This window comes from Arvicanthis niloticus, chromosome 6, assembly GCF_011762505.2.
Source record: "Arvicanthis niloticus isolate mArvNil1 chromosome 6, mArvNil1.pat.X, whole genome shotgun sequence".
In the NCBI taxonomy this organism is placed as follows: domain Eukaryota; kingdom Metazoa; phylum Chordata; class Mammalia; order Rodentia; family Muridae; genus Arvicanthis; species Arvicanthis niloticus.
Genome location: NC_047663.1, coordinates 23,364,954 through 23,374,846, shown reverse-complemented (window position 1 = coordinate 23,374,846; position 9,893 = coordinate 23,364,954).

Sequence of the window (9,893 nt, the reverse complement as noted above, 5' to 3'; positions counted from 1 at the left end):
TGCATGCCTTTAATCCCAGCACTTGGGAGGCAGAGGCAGGTGGATTTCTGAGTTCGAGGCCAGCCTGGTCTACAGAGTGAGTTCCAGGACAGCCAGGGCTACATAGAGAAACCTTGTCTCAAAAAAACCAAACACACACACACACACACACACGATTGGGTTTTTTTTTTTTTTTAGAAAAAAACAGGCCTGTGTGCCTGTGTTTTGGAAAAAATTTCTTGGCTGTTATCAGAGATGGCCTGCTAGGGAAGGGGGCAGCTGGGGAGCTGAGGGAGTGATTGGGATGAGGTGTTTGAGAAATAGTAGCTTTAAAAATGTCACAGGGCCAGAGACTTGGCTCGACGGTTAAGGCCACTGACGGTCAGCCCTTCTAGAAGACCCGAGTTCAATCCCCAGCGTCCACATGGTGATTCACAACCATCTATAACTCCAGCCTTAGGGGATCTGATGTCCTCTTCTGTCCTCCAAGGGTATCAGCACGTATTTGACACACTGACATATATGCAGAGAAAATATCTATCTATACAGAACAAAAAATTAAGAAAACTGAAAAAGGTTTATTTTAAAGTGTGTGTGTGTGCTGGATTGTGCACATTTAAGTGCCTGTGGAAGGCTGAAGATAGAGAGCATCATTCCCCCTGGAGTGGAGTTACAGGGAGTTGTGAGTGCTGGGGACCAATTTCAGGCCCTCCCTAAGAGCAAGCAGTACTTGTCCTTAACTCCTGAGCTGTCTCTGAAGCTCAGTGGTTCTCAGCCTTCCCAATGCTGAGACCCTTTAACAAAGTTCCTCATGGTGTGGTGACCCCGCCCCCCCAGTATAAAATGATTTCGCTGTTACTTCATAAATGTAATTTTGCTGCTATGAATCATAAGGTAAATATCTAACACACAGGATATGTGGCGTGCAACTCCTGTGCGACCCACAGGTTGAGAACCCCTGCTTTGTTGGCCTCAGTGCTGTACTTTTTAAATGCTGGCAGCAGAGTCCTGACCAGGGCTGTAGATGGTGGCTTGAAGACTGTCTAGACACTAATGCTTATGACGTCAGGAGAGCAGAGATATGATTTAAAAAAAAAAAAAAAAAAAACTCAATTGCTGTGTCCTCAGGGCATAGCACAGGGTGGGGTGGGGGTGGGGGACCCAGACCTGTGCTCAATCAATGGTTGTTTAACAGCTCTCTCATACTTTCAAATACCAACGATTAAGTGAATCAGTGAATGAATTGTCTACCCCACCCAGATGGGAAAGTGTGGCTTTGATCAGGTTCTTCCGTTTCTAAGAAAACCGCCATTTCCTGTGGCTTTGATCTGAAGCCCTAATTCTCAACTGCCCCGCCCCAAGCCAACAGCTCCAGCCCACCATTTCCTGTTGTCTGACCACCTTATCTCTCTCCTGAAAATGATCCTTGGTTTTCTCTTTCTAGGTGACTACTCCTAGGCGCCCCCCCTCCAGTTCTTCCTTTCAATATCTCTGGGACAAGAGAGAGATGGCTAACTAGATTAAAGCCTCCTGGGGTGCAAAGCCTTCCTAGGTCAGGCACTAAGGCTCCTGGCAGGCAGAGGTCAGGACTGGGGCTGGGGTTTGATCTACATCCTGCAGGGGGATGTTAGGGATGGAGACTTGATGGAGATAGAACGTGTGCTTGGTGCTTGGAAAGAAAGTTACATTTCAGACTTTCGAATATCAGGGAGGAGTCCCCCCCAACTCACAAAACGGACCTACCCACCATCAAGAAACCCTGAAGCCAATAGGTGTTAGCTATGCAAAGAGGGATATGGAGGAGCTTGCAGGTGGTAGCAACTGCATGTGCAAAGGTCCTGAGGTAGGTAGGAGAAGTGGTGGCCTCGTAAGGGCTGAACGAACACACAGTGCAACCTACCTCACAAACAGTGAAGAGAGGCTAAGGAGGTAGCCTAAGGCTAGCCCCTGAGCACCATGATAGACACTTGGCTTTATCCTTAGATCAGTGAGAAGCAACAGAGCATCTGAATAGGCATTGATGAGCTGGTGTTTTGAAAGGCCCTGTGTGGTTAACAGACAACAGGGCAAAGGGTCAAATGAGGAGCAGTTCTAAGCTGGGGGTGGTGGTGGAGGAGCTCCAGGCACATGACTGGCTTTGTCTGGAGATCTTGTGCTCAGTGGGCACACTCAGGTGTCTGCCCTAGGGAGCCGGAGAGCTTCCCTGGACTTTGACGTCCATCGGGCAAGCCAGACAGGCCGAAAGGGCAAAGTCCTGAGGTATGTTCAGGAGGCACGTGCGGAAGGCACACGGCTAACGGGAGAATTCTCTCTCGCATGCAGCCCTGCAAAGGGGACCTTGGGAAAGCAACCATTAAGGTCTCTCTCCCACCACTGGAATTTGCAGCATTTTTGGTGCTAAGGATCTTCTTTGGAACTCCTGGGGTGTGCCCCCATGTCCTGGCAGAGACCCCCTTCCCTAAAGTAGCAGGCCTGAGGGTTGTTCCTGTGAGAGGGGTATCCAGACCTGGTCTCCTCTTCCTGCCTCTGACTCAGGTTCTTGGAAGTTCATTCCTCTGTAACCTAATTACTCACGGAGCCTCCACCCTTCCCACACGGGGCCGCACCCTTTCCTGGAGGAGGGGCTGGTAGAGGAACCCCGAGGTTGTGGGTGCATAAACCTAACAGCCACCGCACCCCCATGCCCCAACCCCAGAGTAAGGTCTGAGTCTGCCCTTCCGGGTGGAAGCTCTCCAGGGTTGTGGATGCTCCTTGGCTTTGGGCCTGAGTCTCCTAGGAGCCCACCAGGAGTCTGGAGGCCTTGGTATCAGTAACCTGCAAATGATGTATGGTGTGGGTGGGTTGTTGGACCTCCAGCCCCTGCCCCACTGAATGTCCCTGGCACTGATGGCTATCTGTGACTCTGAAGGGCTCAGCTGTGGTGGCCAGGACAGCATGCAGTATAGAAGAGTACCTTCTCATTATAGGCCATCTGGGCCCCTGTCACCCAGGAAGCCCAGGCCCACCATTCTCTGCTGTGTCTGTACATGGGGTCACTGTTAATGTTAGGGACTTAGAGAGTCTGGTCTCCAGCGGTTGTTTCTTCTCCTGTTTGCCCTGGGGGTAGAGGGCTGATTTTTGTCCCGTTCTCTGGCATCTGGCTCCCCACCCAGCTTCACAGACATGCTTTACAGACTGCTCAGCAGACTTTAGGGGAGGGTAAGAAATAACATTTAGATTGCAAGTCAGAGGCAGGATGGTTTCTGGTGACCAGCAAGGGGGTCAGAAGCAGGGGTTGAGAGTGGGAGTGGAGTGGGGTATGTGTGTGGTGGGGAGGGTGCGTGGTAGGAGTGAAGTAGGTCTGAAGCAGCCCCATTGTTTTTTATCCCCAAGGTTACCTGCTCAAGTGACACAGTCCAGGATGGTTCTCAGTGGCCTGAGCTGCCCACTCAGGGGACACCATTCTCTCCCTTCCTGAGAAGTGAGCACATACAATTCCTGCCTGCTGGGGACATCAGGAGCCATAGGCTCCTAAGTCTAAATAAGCGAACGAACCATGATGACCCAGGGGTGCACAAGAGGAAGTTCAGAGGGTATAGTTGCCGCTTCAAATTCTCTTCTAGAAAAACTAAGGAAAACTAGCTTTCAAATTGGACTGGGCAGAGCCACCTGGGTTACAATAAAAAGATCATAAGGTCATATAACAGAATGTTATATGATGTGGCCTCAGGGGGAAGGCATGATTTTTATCCATGGAGAAACTTAGTCAAGAACACAGCTAATAAAAGTTCCCTTGGGTCTAGCCCAAGGTACCAAAATCCAGAGACCTGAGTCCCCTGGTATCTCTGAGGTACCATTTTTTGGATAGGTTGTCTCACTCCCTTGTAGCTGGCCTGGTTATGGAGTAGCACAAAAACCTAGAAGCCTGACTTTGACTCGCTTAACAGGGAAGAAATTTCTTTGGGCCTCAGTTTCCTTACTTGTAAAAGCTTAATGTCACTGAAGCAGGAGCCCAGGAGGCAGAGCCTGCATACTCTGTCACAGTCTCCTGGTGAGTGAACCCTACTCTTCAATTCTCTGCTGTCTCTGGAGTCCCCTGGCCCATTCTGACCTTCACAGAGTCTATACACTTTTCTTCATGTTGGGGATGCCTCCCCAGCCTCCCGAGCCTCCTCAGGATGAATGGTTCTGTGTGGAATGTCCTCCAGTGAGCTGTAGGAACCGGGCCCCAAGGGAATTCCCAGTGGTCACTTTACCTCCTTGGAGACACAGAGATACAAACACATGCACATCCTGCAGAATTAGGAGTAGTTCACCACGCCCTGGAGAATGCTGTGCTCAGAACAATCTCTGAGCCCGTTAGTCAGCATCTCCGTCAGTGCGGACAGCCAGGGGCACTGTGGATAGTGGACAGAGACAGAGGTGCTTGTCTTCTGAGTCCTATCTCCTCGTGCAGCTGTGGAGGCTCTTGCATTCAAGTCCCCTTCCAGCCCGGCAAGCTTTGGTCAAGGTTCCCTGCTAAGCTCAGCCTTACCATTTATCAAATAGGGGTGTTAGAGGGTCACCCTTATTTGGTGACTGTGAAGATTAAACCAGGTGATATGTCATGAGGAGGTGGGGAGTGTACAGTGTGGGTCTCTCCTCATCTTTCTCTTCTCCCTGCTCACTTAATGAAATTCAAGGATGGCTTACTCAGTTTTTAAAAAATTGATTTAGCTTGGTTATGGTGACTCATGCTTTTAATCTCAGCACTCAGGACTTAGAGGCAGGCGGATCTCTGAGTTTGAGGCCAGCCTGGTCTACAGAGCAAGGTCCAGGTCAGCCAGGGGTACACAGAGAAACCCTGTCTCGAAAAAACAACTAAAAATAAATAAATAAATAAGTACAAGAATAATACAAATTGATTTATTTATTGGTCTCCTTTGCAGTCTAAGAAAGTCTAAGATATTCGTTACCAAGGAGGTTGAGCGAATAACAGAAAAACAGCCTGCCCCAGCCCAGCCCCAGAGCTAGACTTGTCATTGGAGCAGTTTAAAGGTATTTTTGACATAAAACAGGGAAGAGAGAGAGAGAGAGAGAGAGAGAGAGAGAGAGAGAGAGAGAGAGATAGAGAGAGAGAGAGAGAGAAAGAGGATCAGGCAAGACTCAGAGAAGAGAAATTAGGTCTCATTATATAGCTCCAGCTAGCCTGGAATTTGCTATGTAGACCAGGCTGGCCTTGAACTCACAGATATCTGCCTGACTCTGCTTCTGGGATGTTGGGATCAAAAGCAAGCACCACGGCTCCTGCCTTGAGAGCAGTCTGGAAGTTGAAGGAAGACAGTGGGTTGAAGGAGGGGTCTGGGAAGCATCTCTGTGCCTTGCAGTCTCTCTGCTTAGGGTCAGGAGAGATTCAAGGAAAGAGTTTTGAAGCGACCACTTCACTTTCTCATTGCCTTCTTGATAACTGAGCCACCTGGGCAGCAGCTCTAAGGGAAGACAGGGCGTGCTTTGAATGAGAGAGAAGGAGTATGTAGAGACTGCTTCTGGATGCTCTTGTGTGTGTCTGTTGCTTCCCACAGTCCACTGGTGTTCTCTGAATGAAGGATGCATGGGAACTTAAGAGCCACTTGGGGAGAGGCAGGTGGATCTTTGTGAGTTCGAGGCTAGTCTGGTCTGCACAGCAAGTTCAAGGCCAGCTAGAGCTACCTAGTGATATCTTGTCTCAACAAACCAACTAAGAGCCACTCGGTGGCTGTACTTGTTTCCCCTGTCCCTTTACTAGACTGGAGGCTCCTTGATGACAGGGACTTTGAGTTCTTTACTAGACAGTGACTATTAGTGTGGACTGTATTCTATCTGACCTTAGACTCTGCCCGAAGCACCAGAACAGAATTCTGCTCATAGTTGGATCCTTATCTCAGTGTTTGCCTGAGAAGGCAGAAGGAGGAGGGGAGGTGGCAGAGCACGAAGAGCCTCCTGCCATGTGCTCCCAAGGAGGTTGAGCGAATAACAGAAAAACAGCCTGCCCCAGCCCAGCCCCAGAGCTAGACTTGTCATTTGGAGCATGAAAAATCCCAGCCCCACCCAGGAGGTTCTCCGTGTTCCAGGTAAGCTGTGTCTGGCCCAACTATCTCTTCCTCTGACTGTCTCATGGGGTGGGGTAGGGACCAAGCCAAACCAAAGCTCTATCTCATGGCATTGAACGTGTTTGCTTGTGTTTGGCAAAGTGGCAAGGGTGGGGGTGGAGGTCACGAAGACAACAGCTTAGAAGCTTCTGCAAGAAAGGAACAAAGTGTTTTGAGTTGCAGACAAGTTAGGATCTGTCCTTGTAGGTCATAGTTTGGGCAGAACGGCTCAGTGTGGCAGTGGGTTAAAGCTACTCACTCTTTTTTTTTTTTTTTTGGGGGGGGTGGGTTTTCAAGACAGGGTTTCTCTGTATAGCCTTGGCTGTCCTGGAACTCACTCTGTAGACCAGGCTGGCCTCAAACTCAGAAATCTGCCTGCCTCTGCCTCCCAAGTGCTGGGATTAAAGGCGTGTGCCACCACCGCCCGGCTAAAGCTACTCACTCTTAGGTTCAGTTTGTTGCAATTCCATGAAATCTGAGCTTGGGGATCGAATGCCCACAGGCTCAGACTATAGTGTGTATTGGGAAACAAGAGGATAAGGTCAGGACACTGTCTGTAAGGAATCCTTCCCCACTAGAAGTTCAGGCGTGTGTGTACAGGGCTCTGCACGTTGCAAAAGAGAGTGGAGCTATATAGCAAGGTGTGAGCTGGTGCGGTGGGAAACGGGGGGGGGGGCACACAGGACAGAGTTAACTGTCTCAGAAGTCGGAGGTCAGAGGTCAGAGGTCAGAGGTCAGAGAAGACTGTTAAAGCAGCTGATCTTGAGGAATGAATGCACAGGTGTCTCAGTGGTTAAGAGCACTTAACCAGTTCAATTCCCAGCTCCTATGCAGTAGCTCACAATTGTCTGTAACTGTAGTTGGGGGGGGGGCTGATGCCCTCTTCTGGCTTCCACAGGTACTACACACATGTGGTCCACACACATACAGGCAGGCAAAACATGCAAACACACTTAAAAAAATTTTTTTAGGGCTGGAGAGATGGCTCAGCTGTTATTATTTATTTATTTATTTTATGTATGAGTGCTCTTAAGAGCACTGACTGTTCTTCCAGAGGTCCTGAGTTCAGTTGGTGAACTGAACTGAGTTACAGATGGTGGCTCACAACCATCCGTAATGGGATCTTGTGCCCTCTTCTGGCGTGTCTGAAGTACTCATGTACATAAAGTGTACTCATATACATAAAATAAATTAAATCTTAAAAAAAAAAGAAAACTTTTAAAAAAGGGTGGCCGTGACTGAGCAGGGATTCATGAGACGGCGAAAGGGGGTGCTGTAGAAATTGAGCAAAATGATAAGGGGGTAAGAAACAGAGCAAATGGCTTAGTATGAATCGGGGATGGGGTGGGGGTGGGGGTGGGGGTGCAGGTAGGGGTGGGGGCAGGGCAACATAACCAGTACTCACCATCACTGAGTCCCGCGCGAGGTGCTTTGCCTATGCATCCTCTTGTCCCATCCCCCAGCTCTCTGAGCAGCTGGTACAGGTGAGGAGGCTCACTTGGAGGGTGCAGATGTCGAGCCGAGGTGAATCAGGTTTGTTTGATTCTGTATGTGTGCTTTCTTTTTTTTTTTTTTTTTTTTTTAAAAAAACTACGCCAGTGGTGTCCTGAACATATTCTACATGATTTACAGTCCATAACATTTTTAGGGTTCTGCAGAGGTGATTTAAGGACATGTTGAATTTTAGTTTCATATTTAAAATACGATCAACAGACACTGAGATGTGTTACGTAACAAAAGGCATCTCTTCCATGCCTGTGCCTATTTTTTTAATTCTTTATGACTATATCATTGACAAGAAAGCCTGCACAAACTGTTCAGATCTGTATGAAATTGGAGCAATTGGGACTGGGGAGATAGCTCAGGAGGTAAAGTGTTTGCCACAGGAGATTGAGGGCCTGAGTTCGGATCCTCAGTACTCATGTAAGAAGCTAGGCATGGCAGCAATTGCTTGTAATTACAGTCCCAAGGAGGTGGAGACAGGAGGATCCTTTGGGGGCTTTCTGGCTAGCCAGACTAGCTAAATCAATTAGATTCTGGGAGAAACCCCATCTAAAAACCAGACCAAATCAAACCAAACCAGAGAAATATGGATGGCTAGAGAGATGGCTCAGTAGTTAAGAGCATTGCCTCTTCTTACAGAAGAACTAGGTCAGGTTCTCACCAGACCATGGGAGCTCACAAACATCTATAACTCTAGTTCCAAGAGATCTGAGACACTGTTCTAACCCCAGACACTAAGCATGCACATGATATATCATATATATGCACACATATACATGCAAGCAAAACACTCACATATGAAAATAAATAAAAAATTTAAAACATATCTCTTGGGCTGGAAAGTTGGCTCAGTTGGTTAAGATCACTTGTTGCTCTTGCAGAAGACCCAGGTTCAATTCCCAGCACCCACATGGCAGCTTGCCACCATGGACTGTTAACTCCAGTCCAGGGGATCCAATGCCCTCTTCTGACCTCAGTGGACACCAGGCATCCAGGCAAAAACATACTCATATACAAAGAAATAATAAATAAGCCTGAAAAATATTCCCAAACATACGATGGAAGAAACCTATCAGAAATCAACCTTGGGTCTTCCCACTCACTTGTACATAGGCATATATTTGTACATACACATACATAAACAGGTACGTATATGCTTACTACATGCAAAATCAATAAATACGCAAGTGAGCACCCTCCAAGCCCATTGGTCCCCATTACAAGGCAATTGGACTTCAAACTTAAATCTGCTCTTTTCCCTCTTCTTTCAGAAAGGCCTTAACAGTAAACACTAAAGAGGAAAGAAACTTGAGGAGAGATGGCTCAGCAGTTAGAGCACTGACTGCTCTTCCAGAGGTCCTGAGTTCAATTCCCGGCAACCACACGATGGCTCACAATCATCTGGGGTGGGATCCAATGCCCTCTTCTGGTGTGTCTGAAGACAGCTACAGTGAACTCATAACAAATAAATAAATCTTAAAAAGAAAGAAAGAAAGAAAGTAAGAGAGAAAGAAACTTGAGAAGAGGTAGAGAGGGGGGCAGTGGAGGTTGCAGCCTGTTATGCTTGTGGCCGAGCTTGTGGCTGAAGAGGGAGCTGAGCTGCCTGGAGGAGCCTGGGGAGACTTAGGACTCTGATGGGCCCAGTGCAGCAGAGAGAGCAAGTCCTACTGAAAGTCTGTAATGCAGCGGTTCTCAACCTTCCTGCCATTGTGAGCCTTTCATACAGCTCACGTTGTGGTGACCCCCCTAACCGTAAAATTAGTTCATTGATACTCCATAACTGTAATTTTGCTACTGTTATGAGTTGCAATGTAAGCAGCTGATAGGCTGCCCCAGGGGGTCGCGACCCACAGGTTGAGAGCAGTTGATACAATGCCCCATCAAGCCTCTCTGTTTCATGGAGACTGCTCAGCCAGCCAGGTGTTTGCTCTGCTCCCCATTTTGTTCCTTCTTCCATATTAGAGGATCTTCTTAGAAAAAAAATTAAGTTCTCCAGGGGAAGATTTAAGGTGGCTCCCTGAACAAAGCCCGTTGGCGGCTAGCCTTTAGAAGTCTCCAGGCAGAAAGAACAGGCCGCTGGGAAACAAAGCCTTCTATTCATATCCTCTTCTCCATGTGCACAGGGCTTCCAGGAATCTTTGTATGGTTCCATTTGTTAATGTGAATGGACAGCCATAAGCCAGGAGCTATTTGAGGAAGGCTGAAATATGAACTAGAAGGACTACGATAAATAAACTGGAAATAAGACCTCTAAAGAAACAGAAACAGTTCCTAGGTGGGAGGGAACTTTAAAAGAAAGAGTTCAACAAGATCTTGTATCTATTA